Source organism: Ahaetulla prasina, chromosome 2 (genome assembly GCF_028640845.1).
Source record: "Ahaetulla prasina isolate Xishuangbanna chromosome 2, ASM2864084v1, whole genome shotgun sequence".
NCBI classification, from domain to species: Eukaryota; Metazoa; Chordata; class Lepidosauria; order Squamata; family Colubridae; genus Ahaetulla; species Ahaetulla prasina.
The window spans coordinates 207,404,100-207,429,687 of record NC_080540.1 but is presented as its reverse complement, the minus strand read 5'-3'; the positions used below and the strand labels follow the sequence as shown (position 1 = coordinate 207,429,687).

Here is a 25,588-nt window from a genome sequence, read left to right as displayed (position 1 = left end):
TGGAGGGTTTGAAGTGGCTAATGTTGCAGCTGCGGTCTGGCTTCTGGTCCTTGGTCGTGCTTCCTGATCAGTGTGGGTTTGGGTGTGCTTCTGGGTGGATGTGTGGTGGTGACATCCTGTGTGGACCTCGTGAGTGTGGGTCTGGTGTCATTCCTCGTGTTAGGGACACGTTTGTCAATAAGGGCAGGTTTCCAAATGGCTGGTAGGCGGAGGTATCATCTCGTTTGTTCATGCTGTGTGGGCGTGTTTCTATCTCGATGGCTTCTCTGATTATTCTGTTGTTAAAGTGTTCAGTTTTGGCGATAGTTCTGGTCTTTTTAAAGTCAATATCGTGTCCTGTGACTTTAAAGTGTTGGACCAGGGGAGAAGTTAGTTCCTCTTTTGAATGAGTTCTTGTGTTCTTCAATGCGTGCACTTATTCTTCTGTTGGTTTGTCCAATGTATGTGGTGGGGCAGGCGGTGCATGGGATTTCATATACTCCTTGATTTTCTAACTCAATTTTGTCTTTGGGGTTTCTTAGGATGGTGGATATTTTTGGTTTGTGCAGAATGCTGTCTTGATGTTATGTTTGTGGAGGATCTTGCTGATTCTGTCTGTGGTGCCTTTATATATGGGAGGAGGCTGTGCCATTTTCTTGCTCTCTGTCTTGGGTTTTAGTGGGGGTTCTTTTGGATTAGTTTGGTAATCTTATTTCTCTGGAATCCATTGGATGTTAGTACGTTTGTGAGAGTGTGTAGTTCGGTTTTAGGTGTTGTTCGTCAGCTAAGCATTTTGTTCTAGAGATGAGTGTCTTGGCTACGGAGTTGATCTGTGCTGGGTGGTGGTGTGAGAGTACATGCAGATAACGGTTTGTGTGTGTTTTCTTCTGGTAGATGGTGTGTCCTAGGGAGCCATTGGGTTTCTTGTAGACTAAGACATCTAGGAAGGAAGTTGGTTGTTAACTTCTGTTTCCATGGTGAACTGTATTTTGGGGTGTAGGCTATTGAGGTGTGTGAGGAAGTTTTCAAGTTTTTCTTTCCCGTGTGGCCAGATTATGAAGGTGTAAACTCGTATCTGAGCCAGAGTTTGGGTTTGTGATCAGATTTTTCTAGTGCTTGGGTTTCAAAGTGTTCCATGTGAGGTTGGCAATGACAGGTGAGAGGGTGATCCCATGGGTGCGCTTATATTGTTGTGTAACATGGGTTGTGGCACTAGATCAGATGAAACTGTCAGGCTTCTGTTGGCCGAAGATGATCAAGAAAGCTTGTTGGAGAACTTCTTCTAGTTTTCTCAAGCTGGGGCTGTCTGAGATGGCTGGTTTGTTGACTGTCTGTGCTCTGATTATTCTGTTGTTAAAGTGTTCAGTTTTGGCGATAGTTCTGGTCTTTTAAAGTCAATATCATGTCCTGTGACTTTAAAGTGTTGGACCAGGAAGAAGTTGGTTCCTCTTTTTGAATGAGTTCTTGTGTTCTTCAATCGTGCACTTATTCTTCTGTTGGTTTGTCCAATGTATGTGGTGGGGCAGGCGGTGCATGGGATTTCATATACTCCTTGATTTTCTAACTCAATTTTGTCTTTGGGGTTTCTTAGGATGGTGGATATTTTTCTGTTTGTGCAGAATGCTGTCTTGATGTTGTGTTTGTGGAGGATCTTGCTGATTCTGTCTGTGGTGCCTTTTATATATGGGAGGAGGGCTGTGCCGTTTCTTGTTCTCTGTCTTGGATTTTAGTGGGGGTTTGAACTGATTGGGTGGGAGCTTGGCTGTGCTCTGATTATTCTGTTGTTAAAGTGTTCAGTTTTGGCGATAGTTCTGGTCTTTTAAAGTCAATATCATGTCCTGTGACTTTAAAGTGTTGGACCAGGAAGAAGTTGGTTCCTCTTTTTGAATGAGTTCTTGTGTTCTTCAATCGTGCACTTATTCTTCTGTTGGTTTGTCCAATGTATGTGGTGGGGCAGGCGGTGCATGGGATTTCATATACTCCTTGATTTTCTAACTCAATTTTGTCTTTGGGGTTTCTTAGGATGGTGGATATTTTTCTGTTTGTGCAGAATGCTGTCTTGATGTTGTGTTTGTGGAGGATCTTGCTGATTCTGTCTGTGGTGCCTTTTATATATGGGAGGAGGGCTGTGCCGTTTCTTGTTCTCTGTCTTGGATTTTAGTGGGGGTTCTTTTGGATTAGCTTGGTAATCTTATTTGTTTGGAATCCATTGGATGTTAGTACGTTAGTGAGAGTGTCTAGTTCGGTTTTAGGTGTTGTTCATCAGCTAAGCATTTTGTTCTAGAGATGAGTGTCTTGGCTGGAGTTGATCTGTGCTGGGTGGTGGTGTGAGTACATGCAGATAGCGGTTTGTGTGTGTTTTCTTCTGGTAGATGGTGTGTCCTAGGGAGCCATTGGGTTTCTTGTAGACTAAGACATCTAGGAAGGAAGTTGGTTGTTAACTTCTGTTTCCATGGTGAACTGTATTTTGGGGTGTAGGCTATTGAGGTGTGTGAGGAAGTTTTCAAGTTTTTCTTTCCCGTGTGGCCAGATTATGAAGGTGTCGTATCTGAGCCAGAGTTTGGGTTTGTGATCAGATTTTTCTAGTGCTTGGGTTTCAAAGTGTTCCATGTAGGTTGGCAATGACAGGTGAGAGGGTGATCCCATGGGTGCGCCTTCTGTATTTGTCGTTATAGATGAAAAAGTGTTGGACCAGGAAGAAGTTGGTTCCTCTTTTTGAATGAGTTCTTGTGTTCTTCAATCGTGCACTTATTCTTCTGTTGGTTTGTCCAATGTATGTGGTGGGGCAGGCGGTGCATGGGATTTCATATACTCCTTGATTTTCTAACTCAATTTTGTCTTTGGGGTTTCTTAGGATGGTGGATATTTTTCTGTTTGTGCAGAATGCTGTCTTGATGTTGTGTTTGTGGAGGATCTTGCTGATTCTGTCTGTGGTGCCTTTTATATATGGGAGGAGGGCTGTGCCGTTTTCTTGTTCTCTGTCTTGGATTTTAGTGGGGGGTTCTTTTTGGATTAGCTTGGTAATCTTATTTGTTTGGAATCCATTGGATGTTAGTACGTTAGTGAGAGTGTCTAGTTCGGGTTTTAGGTGTTGTTCATCAGCTAAGCATTTTGTTCTGGAGATGAGTGTCTTGGCTACGGAGTTGATCTGTGCTGGGTGGTGGTGTGAGAGTGCGTGCAGATAGCGGTTTGTGTGTGTTTTCTTCTGGTAGATGGTTTGTCCTAAAGTCACAGGACATGATATTGACTTTAAAAAGACCAGAACTATCGCCAAAACTGAACACTTTAACAACAGAATAATCAGAGAAGCCATTGAGATAGAGAAACGCCCACACAGCATGAACAAACGAGATGACACCTCCCGCCTACCAGCCATTTGGAAACCCGCCCTTATTGACAAACGAGTCCCTAACACGAGGAATGACACCAGACCCACACTCACAAGGTCCACACAGGATGTCACCACCGCACATCCACCCAGAAAGCAGACCCAAACCCACACTGATCATGAAGCACGACCAAGGACCAGAAGCCAGACCGCAGCTGCAACATTAGCCATTTCAAACCCCTCCAATCCATTCATGCAGCAGACTGACACCCACTATGAAGATGTAGCACGACCACAAAGCCAAACAACAGCTATGCAGCTCACCAGCTCAAATCCCCCTGCAGCACAGACTAGACTGAGCACAACCAAGCCCCCACCAACACAGGACACACCCCCAGCCAATCAGAGCACAGCCAAGCTCCCACCCAATCAGTTCAAACCCCCACTAGCAGTTAAAAGGAAGAAACAGCTGCGATCACACATTGCTCCCAGAAGCACGAAGCTGAAGCCTGAAGATGACGAATGAGACTTCAAACGTCCAAGACACTTCCAATTTTACACGGGAGAAAACCCGAACAACCAAAGACCTATATACAAACACCCGTGAAAACCTCAGAAAACAAATATATATATATATATATATATATATATATACACACACACACACACACACACACACACACACACACACACACACACATACATATATACATATATATTCATGTTTTCTATTTTGCTCCTGTTGTTCATGGAGTTATATCATGCACAGTTGTATCACTAGATGTCACTGTTTCCAGGTTAGGAAGTAAACATTCTAGCAGAATTTGTACTTTTATAGTAATTTAAGGAAAATTAAATTTTCAGTTATCTGCAAATACATAAATATGAAAGGTTTGCCTATTCCGACGCCCAAATATCTTTCTTTCGAAACAAACTTTTTAATCCCCAACTTACTTTCAATAACAGTAATTGGAACAGATACCAGCATTTAAATCTCTCTGCAATTTACATTAAAACAATAAGCCTGTGTGTGCATGTGTGACTAATGAGAGAAGGTGAATGGGAATTCATAGAAACTTTTAGTTATTAGGACTAACTAGAGCACTATAATTACAGCCTTGCTCCAAATATAAACCTGATTTACAGCCTGATAGACTTCCATATGAGATATTCCACATGATTCATTGTGCGGTGCTCCAGTAATATATGCACTGAACAAAGGTTACAAAGCATTCCAGTGTGGTTCCTTTGGGAATTGATTTTTAAAAGGTAGGGTTGGCTTGTAATAGAACCAGGCTGTTGGCAAAGTAGAAAAGTCACATGGGCAGGTAGTCCAGGAAATGCTGGGGAGAAGTCATCTCATACAGTTTAGAAAGTAGATGAAAGTTTTGAATGAGGTGAATGTGTATGATTTTCATAACACCAAACTTTTCACTTCTCTTTCATCTTCCTTTTTTTGTTTGGTTTGGTTGTGAAATGTTTGTTTGGATTTTTAATCTGAAAAAAAAAGTCATTCAACTCTAGAAGTGCATCAGACTAATTTTTTTCAGAGATAAAATAATTGGACCAATGGCCTTTTACTTGATACGGTGTCTCAAAAGGTGTTCATCTGGTTAGCTGTATCTGGCTTCCTAAACTAAACCACTTTACATCCACTTAGAAATAATTGGATGGAAAGGTCTCCATAAAAATTCAAGAGCCATGAGCCATCCTGAAAAGTCAGAAAAACATAATTAAAAAGGCAGAGGCAAATCACTTCCAAATTGTTGCTTCTCAAAAAAACAAAAACCTGGAAGAAACAGGGGAAAAAACCTCTACTCCACATGAATTTATCCATCAAGTCACCAGAAATTGATCTTGACTTCAAGCGGATTTAGTATAGCATCTATTCATACAATTTAATAGCAAAAGTCAGGTTGTTATTAAATAATCACCTACCATTAGCCAAGTTAATAGCACACTTCAAATTAATAAGAACTGACCAGAATTTGTGTCACATCTCCATTTCATAGTGTGAAGGCTTTTATGTGGATCTTGCTTCATACCAGCTTTTTACACTGTAATGTAAAACATTTTGTATTATCTGAAATACTTTAAGCAGAAATACATTAAATACTTGAAGCAGAAATACATTCTCGTGTCTCATCTACTGCTCTTCTTTTCTTAAGTTCTTGCTCCTATTTCTCCATTTGCTAGATGCCCAAATAATCTGAAATACTATACCACATGTAAGACTTTTCTGTCTGTCCTTATCTGACATTGACTAAGAATAATGCTGTATAATATTGAAATAAAAAGACAATTGCAAGAAATTTGATTTCCCCGCGCCCCCCTCCCCATATATTATGAACCAGATATATACTTTTGATATCAAGTACAGGAAAACGTGTTATATCTGAATGTGAGCTTTCTAAAGTTTTTCTTTAATAAACTGATCACACTGAGAACTTAGATTCTCTGTAGCTGCTTTTTAAACAATGGCAGCAATAACAAAGTCAATCACATCCGACATCTGTTCAGTTTGTGAATTATGCATAATGCTTTGATTTTGGGGGATTTATGACTATGATTTATTGAATTGCTTTCCCACTCTGAGATTATGCATGCATGCATAAACATTTCACTGCTCTAGGAAACGTAATAGGTTTGGCTGTACCCCGGAAGTTCTGAGTTTTAATTCATTTAATTAAAAATTTAACAAGGATTAATTAATTCAATAAGGCTCCCTCATTTGCAGCTGTGAAAAAGTCAAACAAAATCAAGTCTTATACCTCCAGCTTTATTTCCTTCCTCATATAAACAAAGACTGAGGCATAGCTGACAAAACAGAGAAAACCAAGAAAGCAACAAAAGAACTGGTTTAATAAGCAACTAATAAATATAAACATAATTAATAACATTAGTTCTCCTTTACTTCAAAGTCAAAGCGTTTGTTTTAGGAAACAGCTCAGGTCATACAATCAGTGGTGGGATTCAAGTAATTTAACAACCGGTTCTCTGCCCTAATAATTTCTTCCAACAAACAGTTTGCCAAACTGCTCAGAAAGTTAACAACCGGTTCTCCCGAAGTGGTGCGAACTGGCTGAATCCCACCACTGCATACAATCCTCAAACACTTCTTAAAATTAGAGTAATTTTAATAGTTCTTTACTATTATCATGCATTCTATATAAAGCAACCCTCAAAGGAAATCCAGACCTTGGAAAATGGTTGAAATCCAGCAGCTGGATGGGTAACTAGTGCAACAAATGGTAGCTGCATGAACCTTTGTCCTGGTTGTTACTTGATCAAGATTAAGGGGAGGAAAGTGGAGGAAAGGGACAAAATATATATAATGGTGTCATGAAGAAAACACCATAATTTTCTTTTTTGCCAGAGGTTAGGTTACAAGTTATAAGGATAGGATTTGCATCATGGCATTGCTATACACCAGTTGTGTGTGTCTTCATGTCAATGCTGCTTATGATGTTAGAATAGGCCCGTGATGGCAAACCTATGGCACATGTGCCACAGGTGGCACACGTAGCCATAGCAGTGGGCACGTGAGCTCAGCTCCGGCCCCACCAGAAGTTGGCAAATGGGCCATTTCTGGCCTCCGGAGGGCCTCCGGGGGGTGGGGAAGGCCATTTTTGCCCTACCTAGACTCCTAGAGAGGCTCTGGAGCCAGATGAGAGAGAAAAACGGGCCTATTGAGGCATCGCGTGCCAGAAGCAGGAGGAGCAGGGTGGGTCACATGTGCGGGGGTGGCACATAGAATTATGGGTATGGGTATGGGCATGTGCGTGCACAACCCCCCCCCCCACTCCCTCTTCCTGGCACAGGATAGCAAAAAGGTTAGCCATCACTGGAATAGGCATTTATAACCTTTGATGGTTTAGGACTTTGCTATCAGAAGTTTATCATTTTCACTATGAATTTGTCCACTCATCAAGTTCTGAGGAAGAATTGTAGCAAAAGAGGCCCTTCCTATCAAAACTTTCCTTAATTGGTATATAGCAGAGGGTTTTCCACTATTGTAACGGTGTGTAGGACTAGCCTTGGGAGACAGGAGGAAGAGCCACAGACCAGGCAACCATCCTGTAAATCAGGGATCTCCAACATTTGGCAATTTTAAGACTTGTGGACTTCAAGTCCCAGAATTCCCCAGCCAGCATGAAGGATGAGGAATTCTGGGAGTTGAAGTCCACAAGCCTTAAAATTGCCAGGTTTGGAGACCCTTGCTGTAAACGATTGCTCAATCCACAGAAGCTGAGGAGTCATGGGAAGCTTCTCAAAAAGGGCCCTGCCTAGTTTTCCGGAGAGTAAAAGAAAAGGAAAGGAGGAATACTTTCAGACTTGTAAGTTTCTATTAATGTAACCTTAAGGCGATCAAACCGGTCAGCCTTAGAGGAGATCAACCCTGACTCCTCTTTAGAAGGCCAGATCCTGAATATTAAACTCAAATACTATGGCCACTTAATGAGAAGGAAGGACTCACTGGAGAAGGGCCTTATGCTGGGAACAATTGAGGGCAAAAGAAGAAAGGGATGACAGAGAACGAGGTAGCTGAATGGAGTCACTGAAGCAGTCGGCGAGAGCTTAAATGGACTCCAGAGGATGGTAGAGGACAGGAACGCCTGGAGGGACATTGTCCGTGGGGTCGCAATGGGTTGGACACAACTTCTCAACTAACAACAACAAAATAATAAAGATAGCGATAATATTCATTGATTGGGCTACTTCAGAGGGCTGACACCTGTGCTATTCCAGGGCTATGGAATATAGACTCAACTCCTGCCCTCTTTTAGAAAATCTGTGTTATGTTTGGGTATTGACGAGGCAGGAGACCAGGTTAGTGACAACAGCTCTTTAATATAGTGTGACCCAGCAAAACTCTGGAGAAAAACCTCTCCTTATATACACTTCAGCCTGAGGCTGCATCCAATCAGAAACGAGATATTTCCCGCCTAAAACTCCCGCCAAAACTTACAGTAATACATTACACTCCTTCCCTCCCAGAAGGCACTTTGCCAATATTTGCATATTACTTCTCTACGTAGTCCTGCAGGTACGTGGGGCGTCTCCTGACTCTCCCGGACCTCCGCAGTTCACTTTCTGGAGTTGAGTCGAGCTTGCCGGAGGGACTTTTCGTTCCTCTGAGCTCCTCCTCCCGGCCATCCGGCCCTGGATTATTCGCCGGCTCGGACCTGTTGTCCTCTAGAGGGACCGGAGGGTGTCGCTGGACCTCGCCTGACTCAGATAAGTCTCTGTTTGGTTCTTTGCTTACGCTTTCTGTTTGTTCTTGGCGCCGGTCAGCTGTGGGGTTAATTAAATCATAGTCAGGGCTGTTCTCGCCTAATTCTGCCTTATCGCTCAATCTGTTTCTTAATTGATCTATGTGGCGCCTCCAGATTCTGCCATCGTCTAGTTCCACTAGATAAGATTTGGGGCCCGTTTTGTCTATGACTATCCCCCTCTTCCAGTTAGGGCCGTCGCTGTAATTATGTGCCCACACCGAGTCTCCTATGTTTAACTCTCGGATTCTATCTGGTTTTGTTTTGAACCCATCCTGTACGTAGTCCGGGTGTAGCCGGTCTAGCGGGCACCGTAGCTTCCGCCCCATTAATAGCTCGGCTGGGCTGCGGCCGGTGGCCACACAGGGGGTCCTGTGTTGGACGGTTAGGAATGCGTCGATTTGTGCCTGCCAATCGCCGGGGCCGCTTCGTGATAGCGCTTCTTTCGCACTCCGGACAAAACGTTCAGCAAGGCCGTTCGGCGCAGGGTGGAACGGCGCTGAGAGGGCATGTCGGATGCCCTCTTCAGCCAGGTACCCTTCAAATAATGCTGCGGTGAACTGTGGGCCGTTATCGGACACGAGGGTGTCCGGTAGCCCGTGCGTGGCGAAAAGGTGTTTTAGTGCTGAGATGACAGCTCCCGCGGTTGTGGATTTCATTAGGATGATCTCCAGCCATTTGGAGAATGCATCCACCACAATTAGAAATGTTTGGCCGTGGAAGGGGCCGGCAAAATCAATGTGTATGCGGGACCAAGGGCCTTGGGGTTTCTCCCACTCCAAAACTGGGGCCGTGGGTGGTAGTGGTCTGGATTCCTGACATACTTGGCATCGGCCAACCCTGTCACTGATTTCCCTGTCCATTAGGGGCCACCAGACATAGCTCCTAGCCAAACCCTTCATCCTCACAATTCCTGGGTGACCCTCATGCAGGAGTTCCAGAACTTTTTTTCTCAGCTTCTCTGGAACTACCACCCTATCCCCCAGAGCAGGCACCCCTTGCACAGACAATTCCCTTTTTCTTTACAAATTCCTTGAAAGCGTTCGCCCGGCGCAGCGGCCATCCCTTTGAACCCAACTGATTACAGTCCTTAAAACAACGTCCGGTAGGAGGCCGAGCCACTTCCTGCGATGTGACTGGCCCCGAGTCCAAAGAGTCAATTAGTAGAACGGTGTGCCCGGGTGGGGTCCTCGATTTCCTGGCAATGGGCATCTGCTCAATGCGTCCGCATGCCCCAGCTCCTTTCCAGGCCGATGCTGCAGCTTGTAGGAGTATGCGGTCAAAAATAGTCCATCTGGTCAGTCTAGGTGAGAGTGCTACTGGCGTTGGGCGGTCGCCAGCCAGTAACCCCAATAGCGGTCTGTGATCAGTAACAATTTCAAATCTCGCCCAAAACGTATTCGTGAAATTTTTCACCCTGACACTATTGCGAGAGCCTCCCTATCTAGCTGGCTGTAATTCCTCTCAGCCGGGACATCGTTCGTGAATAGAACGCTATAGGGGCTTCAGTGCCGTTTGGAAGTCTGTGGCTAAGTACCGCTCCTACTCCATAGGGGACGATCACAAACCAATACTAACGGCAGTCTGTTGTTGTATTGTATTAACAGGCTATCGCTTGATAGCAAACTTTTTACTGCCTCAAATGCCCTATTCTCTGACTTCCCCCACGACCAAGCAGTGTTTTTTCCAAGCAATTTATGCAGCGGTTCAGCAACGGTTGCCTTGTCTTTTAAAAACACGGCGTAAAAGTTTACCAGACCCAGGAAAGCCTGGAGTTCTGTCTTGTTTTTGGGTGCTGGGGCTCTCTTTATCGCCTTGACTTTGCTCTCAGTGGGGTGAATCCCTTTTTTGTCTATTCTATAGCCCAAAAATTCAACAGATTCGACCCCTATCTGACACTTGCTTGCTTTGACTTTTAATCCTGCCGACCTAAAAATGGCCAAAACTTTCCTTAATCGCTTCCCCAGTTCTCTTAAATCTTCCCCTGATACCAACACATCATCGAAATAGGGTACGACTCCCGGTAACCCTTGTAGGAGCCGCTCCATCAAATTTTTGAATAGCCCCGGGGCCACACTCACCCCGAACTGTAACCGGGTGCACTTAAAGGCACCCCGGTGCGTTACAATGGTCTGGGCTTCAGCTGTGCTAGCATCTACGGGTAGCTGTTGGTACGCTTGTGCCAAGTCTAATTTGGCGAAAACTTGTCCGTGCCCTAGTGAGTGCAATAAGTGTTGCACTACTGGAACTGGGTAGGCGCTCTTTTGCAATGCTTTGTTCAAGGTAGCCTTGTAATCAGCGCAAATTCTTATGGACCCGTCTGGTTTTATAGGGTGACGATTGGCGTCTCCCATTTGGCATGGTCAACTGGCACTAGTATCCCTGGCTGACTAATTTATCTAACTCTTTGTCGATTTTAGGTTTGAGTGCAAAAGGAACCCTCCTTGCCTTTAACCTAATGGGAGCTATTTGGGGGTCTAAATTGAAGGAGATAGGGGTCCCCTTGTACTTGCCTAAACGGTCCTCGAATACGTCTGCGAATTCCTCCAGTAGGGCGTTTTGCAGGTTGCATCCGCTCCGGTGGACGCCAGTCACCCCCATTCCCAACGCCCGGAACCAGTCTAGCCCCAGCAAGCTTGGCAAGGTTCCCTCGACTAACGTGATGGGCAGGGTCTTTTCGTATGTCCCGTACTTGACCTCGACGGTCGTTGTCCCTCGAACAGGGATGCGGTTGCCCTGGTAATCCTGCACCCGGGCCGTTGTTTCTGTAGCTTGCGCTTTGCGATGTGGCAAGGCTTTCACAAAAGTGTCCCAGGACATGATTGTGATAGCTGATCCTGTGTCTACTTCCAGTCGGCACGGTACGCCTTCAATTGTCGGGTTTGTGAAGATCTTTTCTTCGATGCGGGTAGCTGCGTGGTCTATGGTAACAGTCATTCGGTTTGACTTCGCTCTTTCTTTCCTGGCCAATCGCGGGTCGCCTCGCCGATCTCGCGCTCTGATTGGCTGGTTTGAAATTTCGGCGGAATGTGGGGTTTGCATCTCTGACTCAGAGCCGCTCTGATTGGCCGATTTGAATTTTCGCGGAAGGTTGGGGTGCTCGGCAGACTTGAGCCAGGTGCCCCTTCCTTTCACACCGCCGGCAAATGGCGTCCCTGAACTTACATCTTTGGCGCTGATGTCGCCCCCCGCAACTTCCGCATTCCTCCGGGTCTTCCCTTGTCGATTTTCCGGTGTAGTGGACTTCTTCCTCCTCTTCGCTGGTTGACTCACGATAGGTTTCTTCGTGGTGGACTGTGCTCGGCTTTGCGCCCGCCATCGGCGTGAGTCGCTTTTGTAAGGTGTCTGCTGCATGGTTGGACATCTCATGGGCTCTGGCTTCGTCCAGAGCGTTTGCCAATGTCAGGTTGCTCTTGGCTAGCAACCGTCTCCTCAAACGGATGTCTCTGACCCCCCGTATAAGTTGTTCCAGCAGCTCTTCGTCCAGATCGCGGTACTGCAATGCTTGGAGGCTTGTCTCAGGGCTGCCATGTAGTCGCTGATAGACTCGCCTTCTTGTTGCCTCGCTCCCCAAACTCGTACCGTCGAGCGTATTTGGACGGGCTGGTGCGTAGTGATTCTTCAGGAGGGTCTGAAGGGTCTGCCACGATACGGAGTGTAGCGGTGTTGGCTCCGCTAGGGCTTCTGCGACGGCGATGACTGCTGACCCACAGTGGCTTATGAAGTAAGCCCGTTTGCGGTTGTCGGAGACTCCCTGTAGCTCGTTTGCCTCCAGGAAACTTTCGAAACGGGTCATATATATTCCCCATGTCTCCTGGGCAGGGTCAAACGGAGTGGGTGGCGTGTAGCCGGTCATCGCTGCATTCGCCGTCACCTTGCTGGGTTTGATTCTCGTAGTGAGTTCAGCTCTGTTCTGGTGCTCTGCCTCAATATCCCACCTTCGTCGCCAATGTTATGTTTGGGTATTGACGAGGCAGGAGACCAGGTTAGTGACAACAGCTCTTTAATATAGTGTGACCCAGCAAAACTCTGGAGAAAAACCTCTCCTTATATACACTTCAGCCTGAGGCTGCATCCAATCAGAAACGAGATATTTCCCGCCTAAAACTCCCGCCAAAACTTACAGTAATACATTACACTGTAAAGGCTGATTTGCCTTCTCTCCCAATTCTGGCTTGTTTGTCAGTTAATTTTAGCATTAAATTTATGTTTTCAGTTTAGGTCAGGATCTTATTTCCTTTTATTAGTCAAGCTAGAAGAACCGCTTGAGTAAAATGGCTGGATATAAATCAAATCAATACATGTTTAAACAATCCATCAGTAAACATATCTGAGTGATCATTTAAAAAAAATATTTTTACTGTGAAGCCCTTTATACCTCTAATAGTAAGTTTTTTGGCGTTGTTTATAACTAATATTTCCTCACCAGGAAGAATAGTGAAAGGTCAAAATGACCCTATTAAATCATTCTGTATTTATATAGAGAAGATGATTATTTGCTGTTTGGTACAGTAATTCAGTTTTATCTCCTGATCTGTGCAAGCAAATTAAAATGGGATTAAATGGATCCCAAGCTACCCCTTAAAGGGAAACAAGAGAAGGAAAGAAAAACTGGCTATTCCTGAAGGAAAATCAAAGTGGGAAAAGATCCAGCGAGGAATGTTGTCAAGTTTGTTGCTGTGGCAATTACTGACAGTTTGGAACTAATGAACTAAGCAGAACTGATGTTTCAATAGGGTTTGCACAGTATTGTGCTGCTACGATACCAAAATAAATAAATTGCCCCATACCTACCGGTAAATCATCCAATGTCTTCCCCTCTTGAGATGCGGTTCTGGTTTTTTAATCTCATTCTTGGGGCATTTTAACTGCCCTCTCTTTTAGAGAAATTTGGCAGTTCGTTTGTTTGTTATGATTTTTGCTTTATTTATATTTCTTTTGTTCGAAACAAATGAAATGCATTTTTTATCAGCTAACACTGAGCAGTCCAAACATTTCCTAAGAACGGAATACTGAATCTCTCCTGCAGGGTGGGAGGTAATGTGTGTTCGTGACTGACCATCCTGTTCCACAAATCCGTGCAAAGACTATTTTCTATTAAAATAAAGTGACCAGATTTCAGCGATGGCAAAGCGGGACACCATTGACCGGGGGGGGGGGGTGCGCATGCGCGCTGAGTCTTGCCACCTGCCTGAAGGAGGAGGAGCGGCTGCTGCTTCTCCGCTCTTTCAGGCAGGCTCAGCTCTCCTCTCGGCTCTTCCAGGCAGGCTCGGCTCTTCTCTTCCTCTCGGGTGAAGTCAAGCGGCATCTCTCCTCCCTCTCACGCCCCCTTCTCCGCCACTCCCCCTTCTCCTCCTCCTCCTCTTGCATTGCCGCCTCCCATTTTCAGAATGGGAGTGAAACAAAAAAAAATCGGGACTTTTTGGAATTGCCGCTGGACGCGGGACAAATTATTAAAAAGCGGGACTGTCCCGCCAAAAGCGGGACGTCTGGTCACTATATATTAAAATATTCTTTATTGGTCAGGTATGATTGGGCACACAGGGAATTTGCCTCCGGTGCATAGGCTCTCAGTGGATATACAAACAACAAAATGGTAAGTCATAGATCATAAATCATAAGACACAATCATAGATCATAAGAGACAAACAACAAAGTGATAAATCATAAGATACCAATAGGAAAAGTTAGTAGGAAAGATGAGAAAGATGAGACGATGGGAAGGATAATAGCAATACAGTCCTACTACATGGTTAGATATCCTTTAGGCATAAGATAGGAATTAAGTATTTAGCAGAGGGATGGCAGGGGGAAAAAACTGTTTTTGTTTCTAGTTGTTTTGATATGTAATGCCTTATAGCCACGTGCCGAGGGGAGAAATTGAAACAATTTATGTCCAAGATGTGAGGAGTCTGTAGATATTTTCTCAGTCTTCTTTCTGGCTTATGCAGTATACAGGTCCTCAATGGAACGACTGCATCTTTATTCTAAGGAAGGAATAAAGGTGCAATCAACAACCAAACACGCAAGGCAATCATGTAATGATAGGTTTCCCACAACTCAGAAGTTGCAGAAAAAGCCACCAAATCAGAACGGAAATGTATGCACTCCCCAGATTTGTGCCCCACTGTTCCTCAGCATGAACTTTTTGGATTTCAAAGGCAAAAAGCTTTTCTCTATCCACTGCCTAGGGAAGATTTGATATTTGACAACTTTACAGTAGTAGCAGTCAACACTGGACAGCTCACACGCAGCGGCAGCCAGCATTTTGAAAGTATCTGGCATACAGCAGCTTGTATTTAACTGTACTTGACAGCTGACATGGCAGCAGCTGTCGGAAGCAACTGAGCGCTCACCGACATAAAGGAAAGGAGAAAAGTAAGCAAATTTTCTACACACAGATGAGGTGGTGTCAGGAAAAAAAGAACTCTACCTTCGCTATCTTCACGAGGGGTTAGTTTTTATTTTATCAGCAGAGCACAGTTTTGGGAAGAGGCTATCAAAATAAAGGATCGTCCTTCTGAATTTGGAGGGATGCTGAGGCCGGTTTTTTATTTTTGTTTTTAAAACGCTAAAGCATACTGAGAGTCGGATATTAAGCTGCTATCTGTCTTAGGCTGTGAATTAAATGCTGACCATCAAACTTGATGAATGTGAGGGCCACCACCAGCTAAAGAATTGCCAGCTGTGATTTGACATTGTTATGTATATAACAGTGGTACATACATTAAACTGGTTTGTTTAATTTTGTCTTGCATTAGCTTTGGTTTTAACTTTCGTGTTAACTATTTCAAACTGGGATCAATCAAAAAGGTAGATTAGGTGCATTTTAATTAAAAAGCTAAAAGCCTACTGGACACAAAGATGCATAGACATAAATGTACACATATAGTTTAGCCATCACAACTCCAGATACAAGCACAGAAGAGAATGCATGCTGTGTCCCAAGCCCTTCCTGACAAACCTAATAGAGCAGGGGTGTCAAACTCACAGCCCGCTGCCCAGATGCGTCACGTGCTGGCCCCATCTCCGCCCAGTTTAGCGAAGGGAAAAAAAGCCCCGATATTTCACATGATGCCACTGTGACGACATGAGTTTGACACGCCTGTAATAGAGACTCAAAACTACTCATTATCTGAAAGAAAACCTAGATCCTCTATCCAAAAAGACTTCGTAGAGAATTCTGATCTAGACAAGCATTTTTAGAAAAGTTGTTAAAGAGTTAACTTTCTTTCAGATCTACCAACTTTATTTCATTTAGGGATAGTCAATAGTAGTAGTTTATAATCAATAGTAGTATAGAGTAATATGACTGCTTTCTCAAAGATGTCTGAGCACATGAGACAACAGGCCTGTTCAAGTATAACTCCTGGTATTTTCCCAAAAAATGTCCTGTGGGCCAATGCATAAAGTGATTATACTGATTAAAAGAAACAATGTTAGATTTCCCAAAGCACCTTCTGCTGTGGAACATCTCTGGCTGCAACTTATCAACCATGGTAGGCTTGGAGAAGAATTCCATGCAAAGAAAGTACTGTCGGTTCCTAGTCAGATCCCAGAAGGAATAGCGGGTGACATGATAGAAGTGTTCCAATATTTAAGTGGTTGTCACAAAGAAGAATGAGTGGACCTATTTTCCAAAGCACCTGAAGTCAGGACAGGAACCAAGGGATGGAAGCCAATCAAGGAGAGAAACAACCTAGAACTAAGGAGAAATTTCCTGACAGAAAATCAACCAGTGGAACGGCTTGCCTCCAGAAGTTGTGAGTGGTCCAACACTGGAGGTTTTTAAGAAGAGATTGGAAAATCATTTGTTTGAAATGGTATAGGGCCGTGATGATGAACCAATGGCATGCATACCACAGGTGGCACGCGTAGCCATATCAGTGGGCACGTGAGCTCAGCTCTGGTGCGCATGTGTGCACCAGCAAGCTAATTTTCGGGCCTTCTGGGCCCACCAGAAGTAGGGAAACAGGCTGTTTCCTGCCTCTGGAGAGCCTTTGGGGGTGGTGGGGAAAGCCTGTTTTTCTCTCTCACCTGGCTCCAGAGCCTATCTAGGAGTCTGGGAAGGGCGAAAATGGCCTTCCCCACCTCACAGAGGTCTTCTGGCAGCCAAAAACGACCCATTTGCCAACTTCTGGTGGAACTGGAAGGCCTGTTTTTTTGCTGCCCCAGCCTCCAGGGCCTCTCTAGGAGTCTGGGGAGGGCAAAAATGGCCTTCCCCACCCCCTGGAGGTCCTCCGGAGGCCAAAATGGCCCATTTGCCAACTTCAGAAGTTGGGGGCAGGGTGCATAGAATTATGTGTGTGGGTGACCCCCACCCACCCCCTCCTGGCACGTGATGGCAAAAAGGTTAGCTATCACTGGTATAGGGTCTTCTGCTTGAGCAGGGGGTTGGACTAGAAGATCTCCACAGCCCCTTCCAACTCTTATTTTATTTTTTTTATTCTGTTATGTGGTAGCCAAGTCTGATTCATTCGAGCAAGGAAGAATACTTTGTGTCTAGCCAATCACTTCCTCAGATATGTCTAGTCTCCCAAAGATCTGTCATTATGAACAGAACAACAAAACCTGAATAACATCCTAGCTTGCCTCATGAAATAAAATAGGTTCCTCTAACTTCTAAAAAGCAGAGTTTGGCAGTATATTTTAAGATACTCCAGAGCCCTGCTATATTGAATTGACTCAGATAAATGTAAATAATAGTTGTAGTTGCCCATAAAAAAGTTAAAAACATGTTCCTTTGCCAATTCCTACACTGTCTTATCTTTCTCCCTTTTCTCCCCTTTCATCCTTTTAACATGTACCAGCTTAACAAGCAGTTTATAATCTTTTATCTAAGAAGAAGAGATTTCAAATCTTTATTAATGCCCATGGCACTTGCCAACAACAAAAACAGCACAATTAATCGCTTCAGTGTAACCATAACAATTCCAATTTTTTTTTAAAAAAAGAAAATAATTAATTGACATTCCTATCCAGCCTTAAACATCTGGATTAATTATAGTGACAATTTTGATTCACCTTTAATTTAGCACAACGGTTTCAAAGAAACCAGCGTTCTTGTTCTGCAGCTTTCTTCCGCTTAATCTCACCATGCTTTAAAATGTTGCATTGATTCATTCTTTGGGCAGATACACACACACACACAGGCACACAGGCACACAAGCTTAATGAAAGGGTTAAGCTCAGAAAATGGATTGGAATGGAAGCCCTAAAGCGTAGCCCAAACTTCCAGCCCAGAATGCAAAACAGCAGACAGAAGCTTCAAAGAGAAAATGCTTTCCCTTAAGGGTTAAGGTAAAATTGGAGTTGGGCAAACCTCAAAGGAATTTCCCAACTTCCAAACATTGCTTATGTTTGGATTTGGAATTGAATTTGGCTCTCTTGATAGGCATTCGTGCCACATGGTGTGAATTGCATTAGCTGCAAAAGGGGTTCAAAAAAGGGGGAAGAGAGAGACCAAAGGCAGCTAAAGTACATAAAATATATAAATGTATGTGATTAGACTCTTATTTTCTATTTGTTTACTATAAGCGTTCTTTTTTCTAATAATTACCGCTGCTAAAAATCCATCCTTCTATTGTTTTACTTCTGTGTAAAAGTCAAGGGTTTTGTTTTTCCTTTATGAGATTTCAATCCCAATGGGAATGCTGCTAGCTCTAGCAAAGGATAAGCAGCAACAGAAGGAGAGATAGTTAAGTGGTCATGAAAATTGCATGGAAAACTGCAAATGTGCTAAGGTATCTTCCATCTTTACAAGGCCCATTTAGGTTTCCTCAGTGGCCTTGAGCAAGCCAATTAATCACTCGGGATGATTTCTGTAAGGAGATAAAATTTAAAGGTTGTAAATTGTAATTTTGTTTATTAGATGCTTTTTATCCCATCTTTATTATTTTCATAAATAACTCAAGGCAGTGAACATATCTAAAAGGTGTTCTAGATGGTATAATACATTTAACACCAATGTTTCCAGTGGAACATTTTTTTCAGTCAAAAACCCCAGACCAGAAAAGTTGTTTTATTGTATTAGCTAAGTAAGATAACTGTACAACCTGTCTAAATTTTCAGTCTTTGTCTGCAAAGAAGCATTTCTTGGTAACATTCCTTCAGTTTGTATATTTTGTCTGTTCAAGAACTTTAAGTCTTTCTGTTTGCTTCTTTGTTACATTGTTTAATACCACATGCATTGATGTGTCTTTTTTTAATATATAAATTTAACTTGACCAAATAATTTTCTTCAAAATTTATAATCAATCTATAGAATCTAAAAGTTCCTTATACTCCCTGAATTTAAGGAAGTTGGTTGTTGCAACAGTTGGCAGGCTGAATTTTGTTTGGTCCTGTCCTGGTGCTGCTTGGCACTGGTTACTGGTGGCTAATATTATCTGTATTGATTATAGATGGAGGGTCAGAGACCTCTGAAGGATGTGGATCTATCCCAGAAGCATCCCTGGTAAACCCTAGAGATACTTCTTCAGTAATCTGTCTCAACAGGTTGGGTTTGGCTACTCAGATATCTGTGATTCTTCTTCAGAACCTGTCCCTCTGGATTTATCATTTCACAGGGTCATTTGTCACCCAACTTCTTCTGTCTTCTACTATTTGTTCAAGTTTCTTTTTGGACTATATACTCACTGGCTTTCTTGCTTGTAGGTGTAGAAGAGTTTTAACTGACCTACTAATTTGCTCATAGTTTGTTCTTTGTCATGAATGAGTTTTTCAGGCTGAAAGCCATTGTGAGCAGCAATCTCTGCCCTCATTCATCAGCCCGTGAACCAGACTCTGATTCAGTCTCTGTGAGAGGTGTTCTGATGAACCAAGATGCAGTCTGGATCAGATTCAGCTTTTGTGATCCTCTGCTAGACTGGAAGTTCCACCTTTCCTTTATTCCGGAGATAAGAAGTTGAAGATGTCTGATGCCGAAGCTTCCATTGCTTCTGGGAAGCTACACGTTCTTCTACAGTACTATGAATTGTGGTTCATTATTCAAGAACGTTATCAGATATTCAGTAATATGCCAAATCATTATTATGTTTCTTTATAACTGTTTCAGTTTTGTATCTGGCAATGAGTGTGTCTCCACAACATTAGAATAGTTATGTGTCTCTCCACAATTTATATTGATATACTGACCATCAATTGTGTTGTAAATGTTGTACCTTGATGAACGTATCTTTTCTTTTATGTACACTGAGAGCATATGCACCAAGACAAATTCCTTGTGTGTCCAATCACACTTGGCCAATAAAAATTCTATTCTATTCTAGACATCTAAAAAAATCTACTTCTATCTTCCCCCAAGACTGTCATGGTACTTTATGAGATTGCAAGATCTCCTTTTAAAGCTTGTCTTGCAATCAATTGCAAGTATCAGAATGTGTTTGTCAACTTTCAAATAGACCCATACTGCCACAGCCATCTTTTCGTTCTCAGCTTGCCACACAGCATGGCGGGAGAGAGAGCTTTGGCATGTCAAACCGAACAATAACAACAGATCATCCCTTGGGAACCAAGGTCATCTCAACAGGCGCTGGGCAGAGACTTGAAAGATTTACCCGGGAAATGCCAGAACACCAAATTGGACAATGTGACCTGTGACAAGGAGGGAGGGGAATATCTATCCTTTAATTATACAAAAACTGGGGGAAATAGCTAGATTTGGTTTTGCTTTCATGCGTCCCTAAACGATGTACTCTATAAAACAATTCTTAAAAAGGTCTGATCATCTCGGAGGGCTGGCTTGGTTGGCTTCATCAGTTGGAACCTTGACTGTGTTATGCATGAATTCAGGTGACTATTTATAGTATACTAAACCAATGCACATTTCCAAGTATTTCCTGCAGAAATCTGTCAATTCCACATGGGAAGAACGTACTTGTTTCATCAAATCCTGTTACATGGCCTTAATTAAATTAGCCATGTAGTCTCTTCTCATTGAGATATAGGATACAGTGTCCCCTGATTCTCTCAGACCAATCTTCAGTGACATCATTCCTGAACATCTATAAGGCTTTTGAGCAGTGGCTTCTTGCATTAACTGTATGGGAATATAATTGCACACATTGTACTCTGCCTGTGTGAAATATTTACCTGGATGCTGTTCAGTGCATATATGATAATACTATAACCTCATTTACATCACCTGAAGTGTCTTAGGGCGACTCAAAATGGCTCTCTCATCACGTTCTCCAGAGGCTTATGGTGCAAATGAACTTGTACTGTCTGGCCAAATATAAGTTGATGGAAATGTTCCACACATATGCATATGCAATTACCCCAAAAGCTCTTAACACAAGTTCTTTCCCAGAAGCATTAAACAGAAATCTTAAGTATTATGACCTTAGTCTTGGAAAATGCCTGTTGATGACTTTCTGACTGCTCCCTTGAATTGCCTTTTGTGTCATCTATAGGAATGATTCAAACGCAATAGCAATAGCACTTGGACTTATATACCACTTCATAGTGCTTTACAGCCCTCTCTAAGCGGTTTATAGAGTCAGCATATTGCTCCCAATGATGTAGGTCTTCATTTTACCAACCTTGGAAGAATGGCAGGCTAAGTCAACCTTGAGCCAGTGAGAATTGAACTGCTGGCAGTCAGCAGAGTTAGCCTGCAATACGGCATTCTAACCACTGCGCCACCATGGCTCATTTTAAAATTTCAAAATTATCTAGCCACTGGAAAATTATGCCAGATTATTATTCCAAGAATCTTTGTGGACTTTTTTCACAATTACAAGCCAGAGCCCTGCTATACTGAGTTGACTGAGATAAATGTGAATACTATTCGTTGTTAATTAAAAATATGTTCCTTTGCCAGTTCCTGCACAGTCTTATCTTTCTGCTTTTTCTCCCCTTTAACCCTTTTAACACGTGCCAGCTTAAAAAGCAGTTCATAATCTTTTATCTAAGAAGAGATTTCAAATTTTATAAATGCCAATGGCATTTGCAATCTTAACTGGCACTGGTGGCCAAGGTTTATATACCATAGGGTAAATAATATTAAAAATTTGGGCAGTCTAGCATTCCCCCCCCCCATAATGGCTAATGATTTCTGGAAAGCCCATAGATAAAGTAATATGTCAGCCCTTCATCCACCATGCCATTGTTAGACAATTCATATTGGAGCCTAATAGACAGCCATATTTATCCATATTCCCTGATATGCTATGTCTAATCCTTTTTAAACCTTCTAAATCAGTGGTCATCAACCTTTTGGGCATCAGGGACCAGTTCCCTGGAGAGAGATTTTTCCATAGACCAGAGAGAGGCTGGTTTCATGTGCTGCCTGCCTCCTGAAGATGGGGCTTCATTTGTTTCTGGCATGCTACGACCTGGTGCCAGGCCATGGCCTGGGGGTTGGGGATCCCTGATCTAAATTGTTATCAGTTACGACAATACAATAGTCAGCTTCATTGGTGCGACAACCGCTTTCTAAGGATTCTCCTGTAATTGTCCAGATTAGGCAAATCCCTTGCTGGAGCCAGTATTAAAAATAAATTATTGTGATTAGCAGTGACAAAATGAGCCTTAAAAGAAAGTGATGCTATAAAGAAGGATAAACTGAGATTACCAAAGTCTATTAAAAGGAACATAAGCAATAGTGGGTTAGTTGATTCTGCCTAACAGGTGTGTATGTGGAGTGGGAGGAGTGAAGTTTGAGGCCGGAGGAAATTTTTTGTTTTAATCAAAAAGGAACTTCCAGACTGTTTGGAAGTTGAGTCCAGCTGGCTGAGTTAATGAGAGCTCAGTTCAACAACCTGTGGAGAACCGCAGCCTGATTTATAGAAACAAAACTTTAGTTTATTCATCAGTAGTTTCAGTAGCAATCCGGAGCTGTTCTTCTTAACGTTGTGTCAAAACCTGTCTTTCAATGTTCTGAACGCTTTCTTCACTTACAAAAAAGGCTTTTGTTTTTCTACTCATTCTCAAAATATTTCAGGATTCCTTTGATAGCTCTTGCAATGTACTGGAACAAATACACAAACAGGCACGTATAGAGTATAGCATTACTTCTCTTTATAGTAACAGAACTAGGGAAGCCAAGTTATAGCAGTACCCTATGTAGTATATGCTGTACAGTATATAAATTAAATATAGTGTATGAAGCACCCAGTATATAAATTCAGTAAATGCTGTCCACCCATCCTTAAACTGGGATGAAATGTGCTGCCCATGGTTAACTACCATCTTGCCTCCGTAACCTCTCTTCCCAATCACTGACAGATACCCATCTTCCCTGCAAGATAATGGACAATCAAATCTAACAGATTGTATGCATCTTGAGTTTATCCATTGATTGAAATAAGAACACCATTTCAGCGTAAATAGAGCTGTTAAGCCCCTCTGATTTATATTCTGGCAATAATATAAAGGTAATTTAATAGGAACATTTTGGGGGTGGGGAAGTGTTGCCAGTGCATGTTCCTGCTACAATGAAATATAAGTGGGAATTTGGCTTACATTTGGCATTTTCTGGGACGCCACACACAGACATCAGAAAGCCTGACCTTGTAACCAAGGTGACTGTGGGCATGGCAAAAGGGGACAATTGTACCATCACAGCCCAGCTGTTCCAACTGTGACATTGTTTGCACCATAACGAGATGCTGCTGCTTACGTGATGTGGTTGAAAGCCTCCAGTCCTATATACATCTGTCTTCTACAACTACATCACGTAGGGCTCTTTAATGTTTAATCGCGACAAGACATCACATTCTGAAAATAGATAGTCAGTTAGATAAGCTGAAAACAACAATCCCCAAGCAAGGTTCCAAGACAACCTCAAGCACAAGCTTACGAATGATATTAAAGGAGAAAAAAAGAGGGGGGTTGGGGAAGAAACACGTTGAATAAATACAAGGTAAAATTCCAAGCGCTTAGAAATACCCTATTTTTAATTAGCTCTCTAACAGAAGTAGCTTCTGGCAAAGCTCAGCACTGCTGATATTATTCGTCCCAGCCATATTGGCACGGATTGACGTGTTCCATACATGAAGAGAAAAGGGAGAACATTGGGCACAGGTGCAGTCAGATTACCTACATTCAAATTTTACTTAAAAGATCACCTTATATCCCCAATCAAGCAACTTTCAACACAGGGAGAATTATTTTCCTTAACGTGTGGGCTTGGTGAAATAAGAGAGATAATCAGTGTTCATAAGCATAAATCAGAGCAGGCACACTCTCATTAAAAACCAGTGCATGTTATGGCAGCATTCCTCAAGCAAAGTTCTATATATTCAGTGATGCTATTAGTTACTTCCCATCTTTCAAGAGACATTGGTTTTTCCAGGTACCTCAAACTAAAGAGGTGAAGCCTTTTATGAGGATGTCCAGCACCCACCTATTTTAATTCACTGGGACTATCTGTATACGCCTGAAGTATTCTTGGAAGTTAGTGAACAAAATACAGTAAATTATTCTGGGAAGTGAACAAAAAGTTATTGTGAAAGGCCGAGAAGATGAATTTTGTGACTTCCCCTAAAATTAAGGTCTTAGATCTGAATCTTTTCAATAAGCTGCTATCTTGTGGAGTATATTGGGAAATGCTGGTTGTCCTCAATTTACAACAGTTCATTTAGTGACCAAAGTTACAACGGCAATGAAAAAAATGACTTCTGACCAGTTTTCACACTTACTGCATGATTGTTGCAGCATTCCCATGGTCACATGATCAAAATTCAGATATTGGGCAACTGACTCCATATTTATGACAGTTGCAATGTCCCCGGGATCATTGATTATCTTTTGGGACCTTCCAACAATCAAAGTCAAAAGGGAAGCCAGATTCGCTTTACAAACATGTTACTAACTTAACGTCTGCGGTGATTCACTCAAGAACTGTGGCAAGCAAAGTTGTAAAATGGGGCAAAGCTTAACAAATGTCTTGCTTACCAACAAAAATTTTGGGCCCATTTATATGGTCGTAAGTTGAGGACTGCCCATAAAGAGAAGATCACTACTAGCAGCAGGTATATTGGATTTTGTGTCACCAGCCAGCTTTGAAAAAGTTTTGTTAAAACACTTAGAATGTTTTGCATGTAAGGAAAAACCAAATCGAACCAAACAAACATTAGGCTTGTAATGCTTGATTGTTTCTTCTACAAAAAGGGCTTTATTTGTAGTAGTACCCCACAGTGGTATATACAAAGAGGTTTTAAAGCTAAATATACTGGAAATGAGAATTCTTTTCATTTTTAATCACTAGAATAATTAGCTAAGAAGATAATTGGACTTGTAACTTTTCTATTATTTGAGTTTTTATTGGGTAGACATTTGACTGGTGTGTTATGAAGATTGCTGAGGTGAATAGTTGGTCTAGGATTTATCAATCTTAAAACTTTTATGAGATGTGTGGACTTCAACTCATCAACCATAGTCCACTGGTCTTAACATGATTGAGACTAGAAGTCCCTTCCAACTCTATCATTCTAGAAGCAATCCAGGAGCTAACTTTGGAATTGCAATTCATCAGAAATTTGAATCACTAAAGTCTGAATAACTACTTTGCCCCAATGTGTTTTCAGAAAGTCTGATTCCTGTTGCAAAAACTATGACCTACTTCTACATCAGCTGCTTCAATATAGGAAATCAAAAAGAGTGTTTTCAATACAAACTGAATAATGTTCTGAAATGGCCTTTGTTAATTCTCAAGCTCATCTCCCTGTTCCATTAAAACAAACTAAATATTATTGCAATTATATCCCACAAGCTATTCTGTTGACACACCAGTCTACATCTAGAAAATTCTACGGATAAGCATCTTTTGTGGGGATAACAGTGCTTTCCTGTTTTTTAAATAGTGGTTTGGCTTCTTTAAAAAAATATATATTTATTTATTTATTTAACTTTTAATCATCATGTCTTTCTTTCTTCCCCATTTTTTTTCACAAGAACCTTGTGAGGGAGAAGATGGATGTAATATGACTACCTCAAGGACCACCAGAGAAATATCATGGACTTCCAACCACGGAATCAAAGTGACACAATTGAAAGAGGAGAA

At 42.4% G+C, this 25,588-nt stretch overlaps 1 long non-coding RNA gene across 1 annotated transcript; it reads right to left on the bottom strand.

Annotated features, from left to right (window-relative positions):
• Positions 1–14,169: 14,169 nt before the first annotated feature.
• LOC131192258 (uncharacterized) lies at positions 14,170–23,493 on the bottom strand. Its single transcript, XR_009153681.1, has 3 exons — positions 23,204–23,493; positions 18,140–18,401; positions 14,170–14,567 (listed from the first exon to the last, which is right to left on the bottom strand). It is a non-coding gene; the product is annotated as an uncharacterized LOC131192258 (long non-coding RNA).
• Positions 23,494–25,588: the final 2,095 nt, after the last annotated feature.